Source organism: Maylandia zebra, linkage group LG23 (assembly GCF_041146795.1).
Source record: "Maylandia zebra isolate NMK-2024a linkage group LG23, Mzebra_GT3a, whole genome shotgun sequence".
NCBI lineage: Eukaryota > Metazoa > Chordata > Actinopteri > Cichliformes > Cichlidae > Maylandia > Maylandia zebra.
The window spans coordinates 31,794,009-31,818,117 of record NC_135188.1 but is presented as its reverse complement, the minus strand read 5'-3'; the positions used below and the strand labels follow the sequence as shown (position 1 = coordinate 31,818,117).

General features: G+C 37.8%; 1 long non-coding RNA gene across 4 annotated transcripts; it reads right to left on the bottom strand.

Annotated features, from left to right (window-relative positions):
- Positions 1-12,226: 12,226 nt before the first annotated feature.
- On the bottom strand, positions 12,227-21,414 carry LOC143415124 (uncharacterized). 4 transcript variants are annotated; one of them, XR_013095745.1, is made up of 9 exons: positions 20,605-21,414; positions 19,907-20,068; positions 19,548-19,656; positions 19,319-19,438; positions 19,015-19,176; positions 15,056-15,162; positions 14,172-14,329; positions 13,687-13,744; positions 12,227-12,733 (listed from the first exon to the last, which is right to left on the bottom strand). It is a non-coding gene; the product is annotated as an uncharacterized LOC143415124 (long non-coding RNA). The 4 variants fall into 4 exon arrangements; XR_013095744.1 differs by having other exon boundaries at positions 19,618-19,656; XR_013095746.1 differs by having other exon boundaries at positions 19,618-19,656; positions 19,907-20,063.
- Between the last annotated feature and the right edge of the window lie 2,695 nt (positions 21,415-24,109).

The following is a 24,109-nucleotide window of genomic DNA, read 5'->3' as shown; positions in this document are numbered from 1 at the left end:
ACAAAGTATAGGTTTTCATTATGTGAATAATTTTAAAATCTTAGCTCAAACGGCTGCAAAACCTGTTTGCCCAGCACGGGGATATTGAGTTCTATAAGATAAAGCCATAAACATGTTTGTCTGAGTCTTCTATCAAAAGTTACAGCGATTTATATGAAGTTGTACGAAAATGCTTTCTTTCGCCAAGACAGTGTGTTTCTCACTGTTACATGCATTTGAATGGGAAACTCGCCTGAAACAAAGTATAGGTTTTCATTATGTGAATAATTTTAAAATCTTAGCTCAAACGGCTGCAAAACCTGTTTGCCCAGCACGGGGATATTGAGTTCTGTAAGATAAAGCCATAAACATATGTTTCTGAGTCTTCTATCAAAAGTTACAGCGATTTATATGAAGTTGTACGAAAATGCTTTCTTTCGCCAAGACAGTGTGTTTCTCACTGTTACATGCATTTGAATGGGAAACTCGCCTGAAACAAAGTATAGGTTTTCATTATGTGAATAATTTTAAAATCTTAGCTCAAACGGCTGCAAAACCTGTTTGCCCAGCACGGGGATATTGAGTTCTATAAGATAAAGCCATAAACATGTTTGTCTGAGTCTTCTATCAAAAGTTACAGCGATTTATATGAAGTTGTACGAAAACGCTTTCTTTCGCCAAGACAGTGTGTTTCTCACTGTTACATGCATTTGAATGGGAAACTCGCCCGAGACAAAGTATAGGTTTTCATTATGTGAATAATTTTAAAATCTTAGCTCAAACAGCTGCAAAACCTGTTTGCCCAGCACGGGGATATTGAGTTCTATAAGATAAAGCCATAAACATTTTTGTCTGAGTCTTCTATCAAAAGTTACAGCGATTTATATGAAGTTGTACGAAAATGCTTTCTTTCGCCAAGACAGTGTGTTTCTCACTGTTACATGCATTTGAATGGGAAACTCGCCTGAAACAAAGTATAGGTTTTCATTATGTGAATAATTTTAAAATCTTAGCTCAAACAGCTGCAAAACCTGTTTGCCCAGCACGGGGATATTGAGTTCTATAAGATAAAGCCATAAACATGTTTGTCTGAGTCTTCTATCAAAAGTTACAGCGATTTATATGAAGTTGTTCAAAAACGCTTTATTTCGCCAAGACAATGCGTTTCTCACTGTTACATGCATTTGAATGGGAAACTCGCCTGAAACAAAGTATAGGTTTTCATTATGTGAATAATTTTAAAATCTTAGCTCAAACGGCTGCAAAACCTGTTTGCCCAGCACGGGGATATTGAGTTCTGTAAGATAAAGCCATAAACATATGTTTCTGAGTCTTCTATCAAAAGTTACAGCGATTTATATGAAGTTGTACGAAAATGCTTTCTTTCGCCAAGACAGTGTGTTTCTCACTGTTACATGCATTTGAATGGGAAACTCGCCTGAAACAAAGTATAGGTTTTCATTATGTGAATAATTTTAAAATCTTAGCTCAAACGGCTGCAAAACCTGTTTGCCCAGCACGGGGATATTGAGTTCTATAAGATAAAGCCATAAACATTTTTGTCTGAGTCTTCTATCAAAAGTTACAGCGATTTATATGAAGTTGTACGAAAACGCTTTATTTCGCCAAGACAATGCGTTTCACACTGTTACATGCATTTGAATGGGAAACTCGCCCGAGACAAAGTATAGGTTTTCATTATGTGAATAATTTTAAAATCTTAGCTCAAACGGCTGCAAAACCTGTTTGCCCAGCACGGGGATATTGAGTTCTATAAGATAAAGCCATAAACATTTTTGTCTGAGTCTTCTATCAAAAGTTACAGCGATTTATATGAAGTTGTACAAAAATGCTTTCTTTCGCCAAGACAGTGTGTTTCTCACTGTTACATGCATTTGAATGGGAAACTCGCCCGAGACAAAGTATAGGTTTTCATTATGTGAATAATTTTAAAATCTTAGCTCAAACGGCTGCAAAACCTGTTTGCCCAGCACGGGGATATTGAGTTCTATAAGATAAAGCCATAAACATGTTTGTCTGAGTCTTCTATCAAAAGTTACAGCGATTTATATGAAGTTGTTCAAAAACGCTTTATTTCGCCAAGACAATGCGTTTCACACTGTTACATGCATTTGAATGGGAAACTCGCCCGAGACAAAGTATAGGTTTTCATTATGTGAATAATTTTAAAATCTTAGCTCAAACGGCTGCAAAACCTGTTTGCCCAGCACGGGGATATTGAGTTCTATAAGATAAAGCCATAAACATTTTTGTCTGAGTCTTCTATCAAAAGTTACAGCGATTTATATGAAGTTGTACGAAAATGCTTTCTTTCGCCAAGACAGTGTGTTTCTCACTGTTACATGCATTTGAATGGGAAACTCGCCTGAAACAAAGTATAGGTTTTCATTATGTGAATAATTTTAAAATCTTAGCTCAAACGGCTGCAAAACCTGTTTGCCCAGCACGGGGATATTGAGTTCTGTAAGATAAAGCCATAAACATATGTTTCTGAGTCTTCTATCAAAAGTTACCGCGATTTATATGAAGTTGTACGAAAATGCTTTCTTTCGCCAAGACAGTGTGTTTCTCACTGTTACATGCATTTGAATGGGAAACTCGCCTGAAACAAAGTATAGGTTTTCATTATGTGAATAATTTTAAAATCTTAGCTCAAACGGCTGCAAAACCTGTTTGCCCAGCACGGGGATATTGAGTTCTATAAGATAAAGCCATAAACATGTTTGTCTGAGTCTTCTATCAAAAGTTACAGCGATTTATATGAAGTTGTTCAAAAACGCTTTATTTCGCCAAGACAATGCGTTTCTCACTGTTACATGCATTTGAATGGGAAACTCGCCCGAGACAAAGTATAGGTTTTCATTATATGAATAATTTTAAAATCTTAGCTCAAACGGCTGCAAAACCTGTTTGCCCAGCACGGGGATATTGAGTTCTATAAGATAAAGCCATAAACATTTTTGTCTGAGTCTTCTATCAAAAGTTACAGCGATTTATATGAAGTTGTACGAAAACGCTTTATTTCGCCAAGACAATGCGTTTCACACTGTTACATGCATTTGAATGGGAAACTCGCCTGAGACAAAGTATAGGTTTTCATTATGTGAATAATTTTAAAATCTTAGCTCAAACGGCTGCAAAACCTGTTTGCCCAGCACGGGGATATTGAGTTCTATAAGATAAAGCCATAAACATGTTTGTCTGAGTCTTCTATCAAAAGTTACAGCGATTTATATGAAGTTGTTCAAAAACGCTTTATTTCGCCAAGACAATGCGTTTCTCACTGTTACATGCATTTGAATGGGAAACTCGCCCGAGACAACGTATAGGTTTTCATTATGTGAATAATTTTAAAATCTTAGCTCAAACGGCTGCAAAACCTGTTTGCCCAGCACGGGGATATTGAGTTCTATAAGATAAAGCCATAAACATTTTTGTCTGAGTCTTCTATCAAAAGTTACAGCGATTTATATGAAGTTGTACGAAAACGCTTTATTTCGCCAAGACAATGCGTTTCACACTGTTACATGCATTTGAATGGGAAACTCGCCTGAGACAAAGTATAGGTTTTCATTATGTGAATAATTTTAAAATCTTAGCTCAAACGGCTGCAAAACCTGTTTGCCCAGCACGGGGATATTGAGTTCTATAAGATAAAGCCATAAACATTTTTGTCTGAGTCTTCTATCAAAAGTTACAGCGATTTATATGAAGTTGTACAAAAATGCTTTCTTTCGCCAAGACAGTGTGTTTCTCACTGTTACATGCATTTGAATGGGAAACTCGCCCGAGACAAAGTATAGGTTTTCATTATGTGAATAATTTTAAAATCTTAGCTCAAACGGCTGCAAAACCTGTTTGCCCAGCACGGGGATATTGAGTTCTATAAGATAAAGCCATAAACATGTTTGTCTGAGTCTTCTATCAAAAGTTACAGCGATTTATATGAAGTTGTTCAAAAACGCTTTATTTCGCCAAGACAATGCGTTTCACACTGTTACATGCATTTGAATGGGAAACTCGCCCGAGACAAAGTATAGGTTTTCATTATGTGAATAATTTTAAAATCTTAGCTCAAACGGCTGCAAAACCTGTTTGCCCAGCACGGGGATATTGAGTTCTATAAGATAAAGCCATAAACATTTTTGTCTGAGTCTTCTATCAAAAGTTACAGCGATTTATATGAAGTTGTACGAAAATGCTTTCTTTCGCCAAGACAGTGTGTTTCTCACTGTTACATGCATTTGAATGGGAAACTCGCCTGAAACAAAGTATAGGTTTTCATTATGTGAATAATTTTAAAATCTTAGCTCAAACGGCTGCAAAACCTGTTTGCCCAGCACGGGGATATTGAGTTCTGTAAGATAAAGCCATAAACATATGTTTCTGAGTCTTCTATCAAAAGTTACCGCGATTTATATGAAGTTGTACGAAAATGCTTTCTTTCGCCAAGACAGTGTGTTTCTCACTGTTACATGCATTTGAATGGGAAACTCGCCTGAAACAAAGTATAGGTTTTCATTATGTGAATAATTTTAAAATCTTAGCTCAAACGGCTGCAAAACCTGTTTGCCCAGCACGGGGATATTGAGTTCTATAAGATAAAGCCATAAACATTTTTGTCTGAGTCTTCTATCAAAAGTTACAGCGATTTATATGAAGTTGTACGAAAACGCTTTATTTCGCCAAGACAATGCGTTTCACACTGTTACATGCATTTGAATGGGAAACTCGCCCGAGACAACGTATAGGTTTTCATTATGTGAATAATTTTAAAATCTTAGCTCAAACGGCTGCAAAACCTGTTTGCCCAGCACGGGGATATTGAGTTCTATAAGATAAAGCCATAAACATGTTTGTCTGAGTCTTCTATCAAAAGTTACAGCGATTTATATGAAGTTGTACGAAAATGCTTTCTTTCGCCAAGACAGTGTGTTTCTCACTGTTACATGCATTTGAATGGGAAACTCGCCTGAAACAAAGTATAGGTTTTCATTATGTGAATAATTTTAAAATCTTAGCTCAAACGGCTGCAAAACCTGTTTGCCCAGCACGGGGATATTGAGTTCTATAAGATAAAGCCATAAACATGTTTGTCTGAGTCTTCTATCAAAAGTTACAGCGATTTATATGAAGTTGTTCAAAAACGCTTTATTTCGCCAAGACAATGCGTTTCTCACTGTTACATGCATTTGAATGGGAAACTCGCCCGAGACAAAGTATAGGTTTTCATTATATGAATAATTTTAAAATCTTAGCTCAAACGGCTGCAAAACCTGTTTGCCCAGCACGGGGATATTGAGTTCTATAAGATAAAGCCATAAACATTTTTGTCTGAGTCTTCTATCAAAAGTTACAGCGATTTATATGAAGTTGTACGAAAACGCTTTATTTCGCCAAGACAATGCGTTTCACACTGTTACATGCATTTGAATGGGAAACTCGCCTGAGACAAAGTATAGGTTTTCATTATGTGAATAATTTTAAAATCTTAGCTCAAACGGCTGCAAAACCTGTTTGCCCAGCACGGGGATATTGAGTTCTATAAGATAAAGCCATAAACATGTTTGTCTGAGTCTTCTATCAAAAGTTACAGCGATTTATATGAAGTTGTTCAAAAACGCTTTATTTCGCCAAGACAATGCGTTTCACACTGTTACATGCATTTGAATGGGAAACTCGCCCGAGACAACGTATAGGTTTTCATTATGTGAATAATTTTAAAATCTTAGCTCAAACGGCTGCAAAACCTGTTTGCCCAGCACGGGGATATTGAGTTCTATAAGATAAAGCCATAAACATTTTTGTCTGAGTCTTCTATCAAAAGTTACAGCGATTTATATGAAGTTGTACGAAAACGCTTTATTTCGCCAAGACAATGCGTTTCACACTGTTACATGCATTTGAATGGGAAACTCGCCTGAGACAAAGTATAGGTTTTCATTATGTGAATAATTTTAAAATCTTAGCTCAAACGGCTGCAAAACCTGTTTGCCCAGCACGGGGATATTGAGTTCTATAAGATAAAGCCATAAACATGTTTGTCTGAGTCTTCTATCAAAAGTTACAGCGATTTATATGAAGTTGTACGAAAACGCTTTATTTCGCCAAGACACCGCGTTTCACACTGTTACATGCATTTGAATGGGAAACTCGCCCGAGACAACGTATAGGTTTTCATTATGTGAATAATTTTAAAATCTTAGCTCAAACGGCTGCAAAACCTGTTTGCCCAGCACGGGGATATTGAGTTCTATAAGATAAAGCCATAAACATGTTTGTCTGAGTCTTCTATCAAAAGTTACAGCGATTTATATGAAGTTGTTCAAAAACGCTTTATTTCGCCAAGACAATGCGTTTCACACTGTTACATGCATTTGAATGGGAAACTCGCCCGAGACAAAGTATAGGTTTTCATTATGTGAATAATTTTAAAATCTTAGCTCAAACGGCTGCAAAACCTGTTTGCCCAGCATGGGGATATTGAGTTCTATAAGATAAAGCCATAAACATATGTTTCTGAGTCTTCTATCAAAAGTTACAGCGATTTATATGAAGTTGTACGAAAATGCTTTCTTTCGCCAAGACAGTGTGTTTCTCACTGTTACATGCATTTGAATGGGAAACTCGCCTGAAACAAAGTATAGGTTTTCATTATGTGAATAATTTTAAAATCTTAGCTCAAACGGCTGCAAAACCTGTTTGCCCAGCACGGGGATATTGAGTTCTATAAGATAAAGCCATAAACATTTTTGTCTGAGTCTTCTATCAAAAGTTACAGCGATTTATATGAAGTTGTACGAAAACGCTTTATTTCGCCAAGACAATGCGTTTCACACTGTTACATGCATTTGAATGGGAAACTCGCCTGAGACAAAGTATAGGTTTTCATTATGTGAATAATTTTAAAATCTTAGCTCAAACGGCTGCAAAACCTGTTTGCCCAGCACGGGGATATTGAGTTCTATAAGATAAAGCCATAAACATGTTTGTCTGAGTCTTCTATCAAAAGTTACAGCGATTTATATGAAGTTGTACGAAAATGCTTTCTTTCGCCAAGACAGTGTGTTTCTCACTGTTACATGCATTTGAATGGGAAACTCGCCTGAAACAAAGTATAGGTTTTCATTATGTGAATAATTTTAAAATCTTAGCTCAAACGGCTGCAAAACCTGTTTGCCCAGCACGGGGATATTGAGTTCTATAAGATAAAGCCATAAACATGTTTGTCTGAGTCTTCTATCAAAAGTTACAGCGATTTATATGAAGTTGTTCAAAAACGCTTTATTTCGCCAAGACAATGCGTTTCTCACTGTTACATGCATTTGAATGGGAAACTCGCCCGAGACAAAGTATAGGTTTTCATTATGTGAATAATTTTAAAATCTTAGCTCAAACAGCTGCAAAACCTGTTTGCCCAGCACGGGGATATTGAGTTCTATAAGATAAAGCCATAAACATTTTTGTCTGAGTCTTCTATCAAAAGTTACAGCGATTTATATGAAGTTGTACGAAAACGCTTTATTTCGCCAAGACAATGCGTTTCACACTGTTACATGCATTTGAATGGGAAACTCGCCTGAGACAAAGTATAGGTTTTCATTATGTGAATAATTTTAAAATCTTAGCTCAAACGGCTGCAAAACCTGTTTGCCCAGCACGGGGATATTGAGTTCTATAAGATAAAGCCATAAACATGTTTGTCTGAGTCTTCTATCAAAAGTTACAGCGATTTATATGAAGTTGTACGAAAACGCTTTATTTCGCCAAGACACCGCGTTTCACACTGTTACATGCATTTGAATGGGAAACTCGCCCGAGACAACGTATAGGTTTTCATTATGTGAATAATTTTAAAATCTTAGCTCAAACGGCTGCAAAACCTGTTTGCCCAGCACGGGGATATTGAGTTCTATAAGATAAAGCCATAAACATGTTTGTCTGAGTCTTCTATCAAAAGTTACAGCGATTTATATGAAGTTGTACGAAAATGCTTTCTTTCGCCAAGACAGTGTGTTTCTCACTGTTACATGCATTTGAATGGGAAACTCGCCTGAAACAAAGTATAGGTTTTCATTATGTGAATAATTTTAAAATCTTAGCTCAAACGGCTGCAAAACCTGTTTGCCCAGCACGGGGATATTGAGTTCTATAAGATAAAGCCATAAACATTTTTGTCTGAGTCTTCTATCAAAAGTTACAGCGATTTATATGAAGTTGTTCAAAAACGCTTTATTTCGCCAAGACAATGCGTTTCACACTGTTACATGCATTTGAATGGGAAACTCGCCCGAGACAAAGTATAGGTTTTCATTATGTGAATAATTTTAAAATCTTAGCTCAAACGGCTGCAAAACCTGTTTGCCCAGCATGGGGATATTGAGTTCTATAAGATAAAGCCATAAACATATGTTTCTGAGTCTTCTATCAAAAGTTACAGCGATTTATATGAAGTTGTACGAAAATGCTTTCTTTCGCCAAGACAGTGTGTTTCTCACTGTTACATGCATTTGAATGGGAAACTCGCCTGAAACAAAGTATAGGTTTTCATTATGTGAATAATTTTAAAATCTTAGCTCAAACGGCTGCAAAACCTGTTTGCCCAGCACGGGGATATTGAGTTCTATAAGATAAAGCCATAAACATTTTTGTCTGAGTCTTCTATCAAAAGTTACAGCGATTTATATGAAGTTGTACGAAAACGCTTTATTTCGCCAAGACAATGCGTTTCACACTGTTACATGCATTTGAATGGGAAACTCGCCTGAGACAAAGTATAGGTTTTCATTATGTGAATAATTTTAAAATCTTAGCTCAAACGGCTGCAAAACCTGTTTGCCCAGCACGGGGATATTGAGTTCTATAAGATAAAGCCATAAACATGTTTGTCTGAGTCTTCTATCAAAAGTTACAGCGATTTATATGAAGTTGTACGAAAATGCTTTCTTTCGCCAAGACAGTGTGTTTCTCACTGTTACATGCATTTGAATGGGAAACTCGCCTGAAACAAAGTATAGGTTTTCATTATGTGAATAATTTTAAAATCTTAGCTCAAACGGCTGCAAAACCTGTTTGCCCAGCACGGGGATATTGAGTTCTATAAGATAAAGCCATAAACATGTTTGTCTGAGTCTTCTATCAAAAGTTACAGCGATTTATATGAAGTTGTTCAAAAACGCTTTATTTCGCCAAGACAATGCGTTTCTCACTGTTACATGCATTTGAATGGGAAACTCGCCCCAGACAAAGTATAGGTTTTCATTATGTGAATAATTTTAAAATCTTAGCTCAAACAGCTGCAAAACCTGTTTGCCCAGCACGGGGATATTGAGTTCTATAAGATAAAGCCATAAACATTTTTGTCTGAGTCTTCTATCAAAAGTTACAGCGATTTATATGAAGTTGTACAAAAATGCTTTCTTTCGCCAAGACAGTGTGTTTCTCACTGTTACATGCATTTGAATGGGAAACTCGCCTGAAACAAAGTATAGGTTTTCATTATGTGAATAATTTTAAAATCTTAGCTCAAACGGCTGCAAAACCTGTTTGCCCAGCACGGGGATATTGAGTTCTATAAGATAAAGCCATAAACATTTTTGTCTGAGTCTTCTATCAAAAGTTACAGCGATTTATATGAAGTTGTACGAAAATGCTTTCTTTCGCCAAGACAGTGTGTTTCTCACTGTTACATGCATTTGAATGGGAAACTCGCCTGAAACAAAGTATAGGTTTTCATTATGTGAATAATTTTAAAATCTTAGCTCAAACGGCTGCAAAACCTGTTTGCCCAGCACGGGGATATTGAGTTCTATAAGATAAAGCCATAAACATGTTTGTCTGAGTCTTCTATCAAAAGTTACAGCGATTTATATGAAGTTGTACGAAAATGCTTTCTTTCGCCAAGACAGTGTGTTTCTCACTGTTACATGCATTTGAATGGGAAACTCGCCTGAAACAAAGTATAAGTTTTCATTATGTGAATAATTTTAAAATCTTAGCTCAAACGGCTGCAAAACCTGTTTGCCCAGCACGGGGATATTGAGTTCTATAAGATAAAGCCATAAACATTTTTGTCTGAGTCTTCTATCAAAAGTTACAGCGATTTATATGAAGTTGTACGAAAATGCTTTCTTTCGCCAAGACAGTGTGTTTCTCACTGTTACATGCATTTGAATGGGAAACTCGCCTGAAACAAAGTATAGGTTTTCATTATGTGAATAATTTTAAAATCTTAGCTCAAACGGCTGCAAAACCTGTTTGCCCAGCACGGGGATATTGAGTTCTATAAGATAAAGCCATAAACATGTTTGTCTGAGTCTTCTATCAAAAGTTACAGCGATTTATATGAAGTTGTACGAAAATGCTTTCTTTCGCCAAGACAGTGTGTTTCTCACTGTTACATGCATTTGAATGGGAAACTCGCCTGAAACAAAGTATAGGTTTTCATTATGTGAATAATTTTAAAATCTTAGCTCAAACGGCTGCAAAACCTGTTTGCCCAGCACGGGGATATTGAGTTCTATAAGATAAAGCCATAAACATTTTTGTCTGAGTCTTCTATCAAAAGTTACAGCGATTTATATGAAGTTGTACGAAAATGCTTTCTTTCGCCAAGACAGTGTGTTTCTCACTGTTACATGCATTTGAATGGGAAACTCGCCTGAAACAAAGTATAGGTTTTCATTATGTGAATAATTTTAAAATCTTAGCTCAAACGGCTGCAAAACCTGTTTGCCCAGCACGGGGATATTGAGTTCTATAAGATAAAGCCATAAACATGTTTGTCTGAGTCTTCTATCAAAAGTTACAGCGATTTATATGAAGTTGTTCAAAAACGCTTTATTTCGCCAAGACAATGCGTTTCTCACTGTTACATGCATTTGAATGGGAAACTCGCCCGAGACAAAGTATAGGTTTTCATTATGTGAATAATTTTAAAATCTTAGCTCAAACAGCTGCAAAACCTGTTTGCCCAGCACGGGGATATTGAGTTCTATAAGATAAAGCCATAAACATGTTTGTCTGAGTCTTCTATCAAAAGTTATAGCGATTTATATGAAGTTGTACGAAAACGCTTTCTTTCGCCAAGACAGTGTGTTTCTCACTGTTACATGCATTTGAATGGGAAACTCGCCTGAAACAAAGTATAGGTTTTCATTATGTGAATAATTTTAAAATCTTAGCTCAAACGGCTGCAAAGCCTGTTTGCCCAGCACGGGGATATTGAGTTCTATAAGATAAAGCCATAAACATGTTTGTCTGAGTCTTCTATCAAAAGTTACAGCGATTTATATGAAGTTGTACGAAAATGCTTTCTTTCGCCAAGACAGTGTGTTTCTCACTGTTACATGCATTTGAATGGGAAACTCGCCTGAAACAAAGTATAGGTTTTCATTATGTGAATAATTTTAAAATCTTAGCTCAAACGGCTGCAAAACCTGTTTGCCCAGCACGGGGATATTGAGTTCTATAAGATAAAGCCATAAACATCTTTGTCTGAGTCTTCTATCAAAAGTTACAGCTATTTATATGAAGTTGTACAAAAACGCTTTATTTTGTCAAGACAGTGGGTTTTAGAGTCTTCATCATTAAATCTCTGGTTGCTTCATTTTTCTATCCTATATCAGATATTTTAAAGGTTAGCTTAGGTAAAGTTCCATTCTCATGGTGAGGCAAAGTGCTTTATGTGTGTGCGTGTCATGAACGGCTATAAAAGGCCTATAATTAAAGAACAAAGCGGGGTTTGAGTTCGAGTTGCGGCAGACTGTCACTACTTGTAAATGGAACGCAGCCTTCCTACGGCGGACAGCTAATAACAGGAATCGGACGCGGTCCAGCCAAGTCCACAGCAACCACCATAGCAACCGCCTAGCATGACCTTAAAAACATATTCTGTCTTCATAACTATCAAAATCGTGAAATGATTTGCAAAGTGTGAAAGTGTTACAGCTGCAGAGAGCTATGGCGGTATCTATGGAAGCTGTTTACATAGCTAATAATATACGATGTAACCATGGAGACAGTCAGTCACTTGAGCTAGCGGTGCATGTTTACTACAGTGAATAAGGTGATTGAGTGCACAGCGTCCACACTCTGCAGGGGGTAAAGACATTACTTCAATATTATTTTATATTGATATATATTAGCCTTCTGTTGACCATCACCTCAGGTTCACCATTACAGTTTCAGATTACAGATGCACACTGTCTAAACACATTCAAAAACTCATGTCTCAGAAATAAGCACAGCTGTTCATGTTTGTCATTAGAGTTTTATTTGTAAGAAAATTATGAACTTCATATTGTGCATTAAATAAAAGAACATTTCACAACTCTGAGTCAACAGAAACAGGTAACAGAAATGTCTCTAATGTGTACAGTGTAGTGTAAGCATTAAAAGATCATAAAGGAAAAACTAACATTTATGTGAAACTAATTGTAATAAAAAATGAGCAGGTGCTTTATAGATTTAAAAGAAAGAATCTGAAAACAACACTTTTTTGGTCTAAGTGATCAAAGTAGAAAACAGAACTGATGTTCAAGAACAAACCGTAGCTGCACTAATATTACACATCTCGATCGTTGTACTGAACAGACATGTTGCTTTTAAAACCACATGCAGTGTGTGACCATGACTGTTCACTGAGACCATGAACGCCACTTCGCTGAAGCATTCTTCTTCTTCTTCTTGCCATTAAATTGGAAGCAGAAGCAGCACGAGCTGATTTGATCTACTGAAAGGAAAAAGCAGAACATCTGAGTTGAAACCAGTCAGCTGAAATCATTAAGACAGGAACAAATTCAATGCAGTGTCTCACGTGGCTTAGCCTGTTACAACTGTTGATACAAGCTAAATACGGTTAACACACAGTGTCAGGGAGCTCCAGTGTGGGAACTAGTGGCTTTAGGTTTGTAGTCATTTAACTTTCATCCATTCATTCATTTAATTCAGGAGGAAGAAATGCCAGGTTGGTGCAGGCTGGTTACATGCATTTGGTCCCATGCTGTCTTTAATTAAATGACTTGGTTCATTTTATGGCTGGGCTGTATGTGGGGTTATATCATGTTATTTGGGCAGGAGTACCTGTCCCCTGTTAGACTTAGAAAGTTTCTCCATAAGTAGAGTTTCTAACTCTTCTAGCACATCTGTGGCTGACAGCTTTTTGGTGGCTCTTTTTACCCCACACTGGTTGTGAGTGTGTAAATAGCCCCACTAGTTATTTTGGGTTGCAGTTAACTAGGGAGGAAGGGCTGGGTATGCCATGATTAGGTGAATAACAATTATATGTGATACATAAATTTCACAATGCATGCATATATCTCTATCAATTAAACCTGGCCTGAGGGCTGCCATTTTTTACATTCAGTTATTTCTCTTAGAAATGTTGGAACTAAATAATGAATGTGTTACAGTTAAAGTGAAACACTGGTCAGTGTAAATGGCTCATTGGGACACAGAAACCTTTAAATTAAACCTGATATCTAGTGTCAAACAATATCAAAGCTGTAAAAGATGTTTACATTCAGAATTTATAAAACTATGATTGTAAATAAATTCAAACAAGTGAGCTTTTCTCTTTGTGCTGAATATCAACACTGTGGTTTCTTAGACTGTAAGCTTTACTTTAGTGCAACCAGTTGCAGAAGCTGCCACTCCAAATGTCTTTTGATAACAAGAAAAAAATACCTTTTCAGTACACGGCCTGAAGTTCTTCTCCGAAATCTTCTGCAATCGGCTTTGTCTGCTGGTTTGAAGACAATAAACCATAAAAAAGATGATTTAGTCACTTTGTCTGTGTCATGCAGCTCGAATGTGTCGTGTAACGATGTTGAATAGCCGTCGTTATCCCTCTGCTGCGTCAGTAGGATTGTACTGTACAGCATCTCATTGATATGTGAGGAATGCTAATGTAACACGATAACAGACTTACATCATTAAAATATAAAGTGCAGGAGATATTTAGATATTTTTTATATTTATATTACATTTTATAGCTGACGGATTTTACTAAATAGATAGAATTTACTAAATAGCTGGATGAACATGAAAAATATGTCTATAATAACAAATGACCATGAGAGCCAGTAGAATTAATTCAGCTGGACACTCAAAAGACGTCCTTAAATGCTCTTTAAGTGGCAGAACAGATGAACAAACAGTTAATCGCTTACTTGAGATGAAATCTGCTCAGCTACTTTGAAAACAGCTTCTAACTGGTTCCTCCTTTAACAGGATGACTGCTCAGGGGTAAGGCCATCATGCAATCCAGCAACCTTTATGGTTCTGCTTTGATTCACCAGGAACTATTAGGGAAACCTTCCAGCGCCTCCTGTGAAAGACACAGGCATAAACACACAAACATTTATTAACATGTTCCACAGTGTTCCAGTTTGATTTTCTTATCCTGTGGACAACAACGTACATGGATGCAGGTTTATTGTTAACTTTTGTAAGGTTTATTTAATGAACATATCCAGCTGCAGCTCCACTGTGATCCTGAACTGGATAAGCACTTAAGAAAATGTGTCAATAAATGGACAAACATCAACTTACTATATTTATCCAAACAGACGGGACCAATAATGCTTCGCTGAGTTAGAGACTTTAACAGACTCTTCTATGTAAGAATGTCTCGTGCTGATATACCTGCAAACTTGACAACAAAGGTTTTTCAGACTACATGTAGCTGTCCTCTATGTCAGCTAACACATTTACATTTATGTCACACTTATTTCTGCTTTCCCATTTTATAATTATTACTTACATTTTGATTAGATACCTTGAGTTTGTAAATGATCAGATTACATAATTGGAATACAATGTATCCAATTCAGGGTTGCGGGAGGATGAAGCCTATCCCAGCTGATACAGGACAAAGACAGGCTGCCAGTTTATTGCAGGGCTAATACAATATGTGTAACAGAAAATCCACTTAAATGTTTGATATTTCTTATAATAATCATAATTATGACTATTATTTAAAGGTTTCTTCATAAATACATTTTGATTTTTTATAACCCCTAAAATATAAACCTGAGCTGTTTCAGATTCTGACCTCAGTGACCTGGCTGTGTCCTCACTGCAGCTCCCTCTTGGAAGTACATCTGCTTCTTGTCTTCCCCCAGTGTTGACCGCCTGATATCAAGATATCACGTACTGTAACTGAGGAACAAAAAAGGACAAACACTTGCCTTCATTTAAAAGTACATTCATACAGAGATAATCTATGGAAACACACTAGTTCACAGTTTGGGAGGAACCAGTTCCTGTGAAACATTTCTGTATATGAACATCATGTGGAGAATGAATGAAATGAGTTCTTCAGGTGACTCAGCAGTCCCACACTGACAAATGAAATCTAGTTAAACTATTAAGCATATTTGCTCTTCTGAAATCTGTGTTAAACAACAACAAACATAAATTAGTAACAAAAACTACAGCTGAGTATAGGCTTTACAAACCACCAGCAGCCATAATGCTAAATTTTAATCTTCAAATGTTTCTGAGCTGTCTTCAACCTGCTTTTAGCACATTAAAGTCTCAATAAATAAAGTCAATGCAGACTCAATCCTAAATGTTCAGCACACAGAGACACAGAGGTACTGTTTAAAGTTTAGTGTTAACTTGAGTCACTGATCATTCACAGTATTACAGAGTCTGGCAGTCTTTGCATGATGTCCACGTCACTGTAAGTTTCTAGCTGACTCTCAGGTGTGCCAGCAGGAAAGAGTAATAATAACCTGCATCCTGAGGTTTGTCATGCAGGATTAAAGGAGCCAAGCTTTGTTCACCCAGCTAGGATTGTATTTTACACTGACCCTGGGTCAGTATCAACTTCAAGAAGACAGCTGTAACTGTTGATAGAAGAATCACACACACATATTTATGGCTTTGCCTTATAGAATTCAGCATCTCAGTGCTCAGGAAATAGGTTTTGCAGCTGTTTGAGCTAAGATTTTCAAGTTATTCACAAATTAAAACCTATACTTTGTGTCGGGCAAGAACTAAATTCAAATGCATGTAACAGTGAGAAACGCGTTTCTCATCAACTTCATAGAGCTTGCTGTAACTTTTGATAGAAGACTCAGACAAACATATTCATGGCTTTATCTTATAGACTTCAATATCCCCCCAATGTGTGTGTGAGTCTTCTCTCAAAATTTACAGCTGTCTTTATGAAGTTTATGGAAAAACGCTTTATTTCACCACGTTAGTGCGTTTCACGCTATTACATGCATTTGAATGGAGTTCTCGCCCGACACAAAGTATAGGTTTTCAATTTGTGAATAACTTGAAAATCTTAGCTCAAACAGCTGCAAAACCTATTTCCTCAGCACGGAGATGCTGAATTCTATAAGGCAAAGCCATAAATATGTGTGTGTGTGAGTCCTCTATCAAAAGTTACAGCTGTCTTCATGAAGTTGATACTGACCCAGGGTCAGTGTAAAATACAAGTTATTCACATAATGAAAACTTATACTTTGTTTCGTGCAAGAACTCCATTCAAATGCATGTAATAGTCAGAAACGCACTGTCTCGGCGAAATGAAGCCTTTTTGTACAACTTCATGAAGTTAGCTGTAACTTTTGATAAAAGGCTCAAAGCAGAGGGATAACGACGGCTATTCAACATCGTTACACGACACATTCGAGCTGCATGACACAGACAAAGTGACTAAATCATCTTTTTTATGGTTTATTGTCTTCAAACCAGCAGACAAAGCCGATTGCAGAAGATTTCGGAGAAGAACTTCAGGCCGTGTACTGAAAAGGTATTTTTTTCTTGTTATCAAAAGACATTTGGAGTGGCAGCTTCTGCAACTGGTTGCACTAAAGTAAAGCTTACAGTCTAAGAAACCACAGTGTTGATATTCAGCACAAAGAGAAAAGCTCACTTGTTTGAATTTATTTACAATCATAGTTTTATAAATTCTGAATGTAAACATCTTTTACAGCTTTGATATTGTTTGACACTAGATATCAGGTTTAATTTAAAGGTTTCTGTGTCCCAATGAGCCATTTACACTGACCAGTGTTTCACTTTAACTGTAACACATTCATTATTTAGTTCCAACATTTCTAAGAGAAATAACTGAATGTAAAAAATGGCAGCCCTCAGGCCAGGTTTAATTGATAGAGATATATGCATGCATTGTGAAATTTATGTATCACATATAATTGTTATTCACCTAATCATGGCATACCCAGCCCTTCCTCCCTAGTTAACTGCAACCCAAAATAACTAGTGGGGCTATTTACACACTCACAACCAGTGTGGGGTAAAAAGAGCCACCAAAAAGCTGTCAGCCACAGATGTGCTAGAAGAGTTAGAAACTCTACTTATGGAGAAACTTTCTAAGTCTAACAGGGGACAGGTACTCCTGCCCAAATAACATGATATAACCCCACATACAGCCCAGCCATAAAATGAACCAAGTCATTTAATTAAATACAGCATGGGACCAAATGCATGTAACCAGCCTGCACCAACCTGGCATTTCTTCCTCCTGAATTAAATGAATGAATGGATGAAAGTTAAATGACTACAAACCTAAAGCCACTAGTTCCCACACTGGAGCTCCCTGACACTGTGTGTTAACCGTATTTAGCTTGTATCAACAGTTGTAACAGGCTAAGCCACGTGAGACACTGCATTGAATTTGTTCCTGTCTTAATGATTTCAGCTGACTGGTTTCAACTCAGATGTTCTGCTTTTTCCTTTCAGTAGATCAAATCAGCTCGTGCTGCTTCTGCTTCCAATTTAATGGCAAGAAGAAGAAGAAGAATGCTTCAGCGAAGTGGCGTTCATGGTCTCAGTGAACAGTCATGGTCACACACTGCATGTGGTTTTAAAAGCAACATGTCTGTTCAGTACAACGATCGAGATGTGTAATATTAGTGCAGCTACGGTTTGTTCTTGAACATCAGTTCTGTTTTCTACTTTGATCACTTAGACCAAAAAAGTGTTGTTTTCAGATTCTTTCTTTTAAATCTATAAAGCACCTGCTCATTTTTTATTACAATTAGTTTCACATAAATGTTAGTTTTTCCTTTATGATCTTTTAATGCTTACACTACACTGTACACATTAGAGACATTTCTGTTACCTGTTTCTGTTGACTCAGAGTTGTGAAATGTTCTTTTATTTAATGCACAATATGAAGTTCATAATTTTCTTACAAATAAAACTCTAATGACAAACATGAACAGCTGTGCTTATTTCTGAGACATGAGTTTTTGAATGTGTTTAGACAGTGTGCATCTGTAATCTGAAACTGTAATGGTGAACCTGAGGTGATGGTCAACAGAAGGCTAATATATATCAATATAAAATAATATTGAAGTAATGTCTTTACCCCCTGCAGAGTGTGGACGCTGTGCACTCAATCACCTTATTCACTGTAGTAAACATGCACCGCTAGCTCAAGTGACTGACTGTCTCCATGGTTACATCGTATATTATTAGCTATGTAAACAGCTTCCATAGATACCGCCATAGCTCTCTGCAGCTGTAACACTTTCACACTTTGCAAATCATTTCACGATTTTGATAGTTATGAAGACAGAATATGTTTTTAAGGTCATGCTAGGCGGTTGCTATGGTGGTTGCTGTGGACTTGGCTGGACCGCGTCCGATTCCTGTTATTAGCTGTCCGCCGTAGGAAGGCTGCGTTCCATTTACAAGTAGTGACAGTCTGCCGCAACTCGAACTCAAACCCCGCTTTGTTCTTTAATTATAGGCCTTTTATAGCCGTTCATGACACGCACACACATAAAGCACTTTGCCTCACCATGAGAATGGAACTTTACCTAAGCTAACCTTTAAAATATCTGATATAGGATAGAAAAATGAAGCAACCAGAGATTTAATGATGAAGACTCTGGGTTCTGTAGTGACCTGAATGACTCTTTGCATACAATTTATTGAAGAGGACTTTAGAATGCACTTTACATTTAGACTGTTGCTGTTTAATTTTTTACATTGTTGCGGTGTTATGTCATGAATAAAGTTCACCTGCTGGGGGTTTGATGGATCAGATCATCATAATCAATGGGTCCTGAGGTGGGCGGGACTGTCTCTGGTGATGTCACCATGAAGGAACAGCATCTGGCACGTGTTGCTGAAACATCCCAGTACACTGGTGTAGTTTCCTCTCCAGCTGTTTGACATTTGACACTTCAACATTAAGGGGAAGAAGAAGAAACAGTGTTAGGTCAGGTGACCACATGGTTTCTAAAGTAACTGACAGGAAGTAACCAGGCCGTTAGAAATGGATGGCATGTGTTTAGAGTTACTGGAGTTGGGTAACTCTACTTACCAAAAGCAGAAGCACACAGATGAAGGATCAGATGCTGAATGTTGCAGGAACATGCTCGTGCGGTGGTCATTCAGTGCTGCTCCGGCAGGTTAGACAGTCCAAGACTGATATACTGCCCATCTGAGAGTTTGAAAACACACATGCAAAGATTTATTTTGTATTACAGTCAAAGTTGGATGTTCATTCATTTTTGTCCTTTAAAAATGTTTGTGTATTTGAAAGCGCTAACATTTAAGGATGACTTGGATCGTCTCCTTTAAAGGGGAGACAAGTGTATCCACTGATCCACGTCACTTTACCTGGATGATGACTCCTCTCCCCCTCACTCAGAAACGCTCCTAATATAACCAAGCAAATAAATAATATTGAAGATTTACTTACATCATTACAAAAACAGGAAAAACATCTCCCTTTGATTCTATTTCTCCATTCCTGCTGAACATCAGGCAACAAATATCTCAATAAATCACAGTAAAATGTAAAGCACATGTTTTCTCTGCTTTGTCTAACCTCTGCAGAGCCTGTCAAGAAAAACATATCTGTAAGCATAAAACAAATATACATTTCATAACACGTCACTGGACAAACCTCGGTCAGTTGATTTCCTCTGTGCAGTGCAGACGAACATCAGTCAGCAAGTCAAGGTGGTGAGATGGACTGGTGTCCTTTGTGACTCTGCTGGTTCTTCTGAGGAAATACCACCGTCTCTCCACACCGTCACCATCTGTGAGCACAAACTGCTGCTCTGCTCTGCCAGCATGTAGGAAATCACATATCACACACACAGGGGTGAAGAAACATTAGAACTCAACTTTGGATACTTTAGATCTAAACAGATCAAAGTAGCTCTTAGCTTCAACAATCAGTGAACAGACAAACAATGATACCATACTGATTCTGTATGAATACAATATGGTATTTTCAATACAGGTGTCAAATTAATTTACTAAAACTAATACAGATATATGGTTTTTTTTTTGATAAATTCATTTGCTAAATTATAAGAATATATATTTTTTCATTTAACAATTGCAACTGAAAGAAATTAAATATTGAACAAAAATATATTGTCACATTCTGAGCATGCTCAGCATGCTGACAGACTTGAAGTTGCTACAGATTTTAAGAAGTGATAATTATAGGGAAAAAACTTCTCTTTTTCATCCGTTTAATCAAACATTTGATGCCTTAGACGTCTCAGTCCTATAGCATTCTGCAACTACAACTAAGCTGAAGCTTGGATTTGGCTGCAGGTGCCCTGTACATCCTTCTCAACATGTGGGTACCATTTAATCACACTTCTTCCTGAGCTTTGCTTCGTCACAAGACCAAAGGTGGCATCCCGTGTCACGGTCATATCATCATCCAGAAGAAACATTTGAAGAAACATCATGGAGAAGAAACATTTACGCGCCTCCCGGTTTTGTTTTCTGATCCTGCAAAAAGACTGAGGACAACAAAGCCCAGAGAACACGAGATACACAACATCCAACATTCAGACTCAACAGCCTCCATAAATGAAGAGCACCAGGTTGGTTCAGTTATAGTAGATGTCATGGAATTTTTTTAATAAAGTCTGCAACACAGAAAGAGCTGTGATCATGCTATTTATTACTGTGCACAGGAGAGCAAACACACATCAAACATCACAGTTCAGTCATGTCAGCTCTGCCACTTCACGTGTCTCGCTATGAAACCTAACGGATCGATGGTTATGCTGTTTTGTGCCCTTGACGTTATCAGCACCTGTAAAGGGAGTTGTTTTCTCAAACTGCTGAAGTAAGTTCATCTAGTTTTAGAAACTTTCATTGAACAGTCTATAACAGTGTCACAACTAAGCATATGCATAAGCACTTAAATGCTTTAAATGAGAATAACATAAAATTTCTATTACAGGAGCTAGAGCCTGTCCCAGTAGTCATAGGTAGAGCACACCTGGACAGGTCACCAGTCTGTCAGAGGACTAACACAGATGCAGCCTGACTCAATCCTAAATGTTCAGCACACAGAGACACAGAGGTACCGTTTAAAGTTTAGTGTTAACTTGAGTCACTGATCATTTGCAGTATTACAGAGTCTGGCAGTCTTTGCATGATGTCCACATCACTGTAAGTTTCTAGCTGACTCTCAGGTGTGACAGGTGTGCCAGCAGGAAAGCGTAATAATAGCCTGCATCCTGAGGTTTTTCATGCAGGATTAAAGGAGCCAGGCTTTGTTCACACAGCTAGGATTGTATTTTACACTGACCCTGGGTCAGTATAAGTATCATACAGTTTAAACGAAGCACTGAAACTTGCACATATTTATTACAGATGCACTGAAGCTAATCGAGATATTTGCTGTCAGTCTGTGGCTGCGATTAAACACTTTACTGGAAACTTTATTAACTAGTAACTTCGTCAGTCATGACAGAAGCTAATATTTCTGTGCTAACATCGTTTAAACAGTAACAGCTTTACTCCAATATAAGCTAACGTTTACACCGTAACTTTAAGCGAGCACCATAAAGACGGTAAAACACGTAATAACATCTACAAATGCATCTTAAAGCTGTTATATTAGCACTCGGTGTATTACTAACATAACCACATTAACATTATTGACACTCGCTGATTTTTAATAGTCATTCTATAAATGCTGTCCGTTTAAATGGTATTACCTGTAAACACTGCTGTATCCACCGGATTGCAGCCAGAGTGGATTCTGGAGTCTTCCCACGCTCCTGTTAGTGATCCTCCATCTGGATGGATGATAACAACCTTCTGAACAATCTAGCAGGAAATGGTCCATATCTATGGGATTGATTTGTGCTAATAACGCCCATTGTATGGAGTGATAACAGCCGAAGCGGGTGAATAAAGTCACCCAGTCGCTAGCTGTGCCATTACCCAGCATACACCAGCACAATATTAGGCACAGCACCACCATAGACATTTTCAGTGGTTTTGAATGCAGGACATGGTTATCTTACCTTGTAAAATGCATGACAATAAAACAGCTAACCACCATAAAATGGTATTGTGTGTGTATGTATGTGTGCGTGTGTGTGAGAGAGAGAGAAAGACAGGGGGGGGGGGGGGGGGGGGGGGGGGGGGGAGAGATCAAAGGCGTGCGTTTATGTTTTTTCTTGATCATGAGTGTGCCTCCTCTCTCTTATTGGATGTATGGTATAGCATGTTTATTCAGGTGCACCTTTGAAGTCTATGAGAATACTTTGCAGCCTGGTCTGAGTGGTCATTTCTGCACAGACACAATGAAGCGTGCACTCAGTTTAGAGGAGGCTGTTGCTGCAGTTTTGCACTCTCCACAAGCAGTGGAGATACTTCTGACAGCGAAGAAGAATTTTTGCCAGGCACCGAGGAGCTTTGCAGCTCATGTGAGGAGGAGGAGAAGGAGAAGGAGAAGGAGGAAGAAGAGCAGGAGGAAGAGACAAGACTGGAGGATGGCCAGTGGAGATCTAAAAATGGAGAAATCATGTGGCAACCCACACACGAAGAGGTCCTGCCATTTTTTCCTCCCCCCATTTTAACCCCAGGACCAACCCATTATGCAATTCGTATAGGATCAGCAGCCCTGTGAGCACTTTCCATCTTTTTTTTGCAGAGGACATTATGCAGCTAATCCTGCATTTCACCAACCCGCAGGGGCAACAGGTCAGTAAAAGACTGGAAGGACATAGATGAGGAGTTGCAGGCTTACATGGGGCTTGTGATGCTGGCTAGCCTGTACAGGTCTCAACATGAAACGACAACAAGCCTGTGAAATGGGGAGACAGGGCTCTTCTGTTTCCTGCTACCATGTCAAAAAAAAAAAGATTTGAGCAAATTAATCGGGCAGTAAGATTCGATGATTGTCTCTCCCATCCAGGTCGCTACAGGGGGGGCAAGGCTGTGGTTTCCTACATCCCCAAGCAAAGAAAAAAGGTTGTCTTATTGAGCACCAGGCACCGTGAGCTACAAGTCCAGGACTCTGGGAAGAGAAAGCCCCACATCATCCTGGATTATAACAAATGCAAAGGGACTGTGGATCATCTGGACCAGGTAAGCACAATTATAAGTCATTTATTTGCCAAATTGTTTACCGTTTCTCATTGTTATAACTGATAAAGTCAGATAATGTGATTATAATAGTTTTGATATGAGATGATAGTTTTAGACTATGATAGTTTTGATAGCTACAGTAAGGAGGGGGGGGGGGGGGGGGGGGGGGGTCCAGTTTGACGCCCACAGGCAGGAAGAATCTCTTGCTTATGGCTGTATAAATCTGTTCATGTCATCTGATCATTTCTTTTTGTTTTGCAGGTTTGTGGCAACTACTCCTGCCGTAGGAGGACACGTAGGTGGCCCATGTGTCTGTTCTACCACATGATCGAGGTAAGCTGCTATAATGCTTTCATTCAAGACAGCTGTAACTTTTGATAGAAGACGCATATACACATATTTATGGCTTTATCTTATAAAGTTCGATATCCCCGTGTTGAGCAAACAGGTTTTGCAGTTGTTTGAGCTAAGATTTTCAAGTTATTCACATAATGAAAACCTATACTTTGTTTCGGTCGAGTTCCCCATTCAAATGCATGTAACAGTGAGAAACGCACTGTCTTGGCGAAAGAAAGCATTTTTGTACAACTTCATATAAATAGCTGTAACTTTTGATAGAAGACTCAGACAAACATGTTTATGGCTTTATCTTATAGAACTCAAGGTCCCCGTGCTGGGAAAACAGGTTTTGCAGCTGTTTGAGCTAAGATTTTAAAATTATTCACATAATGAAAACCTATACTTTGTTTCA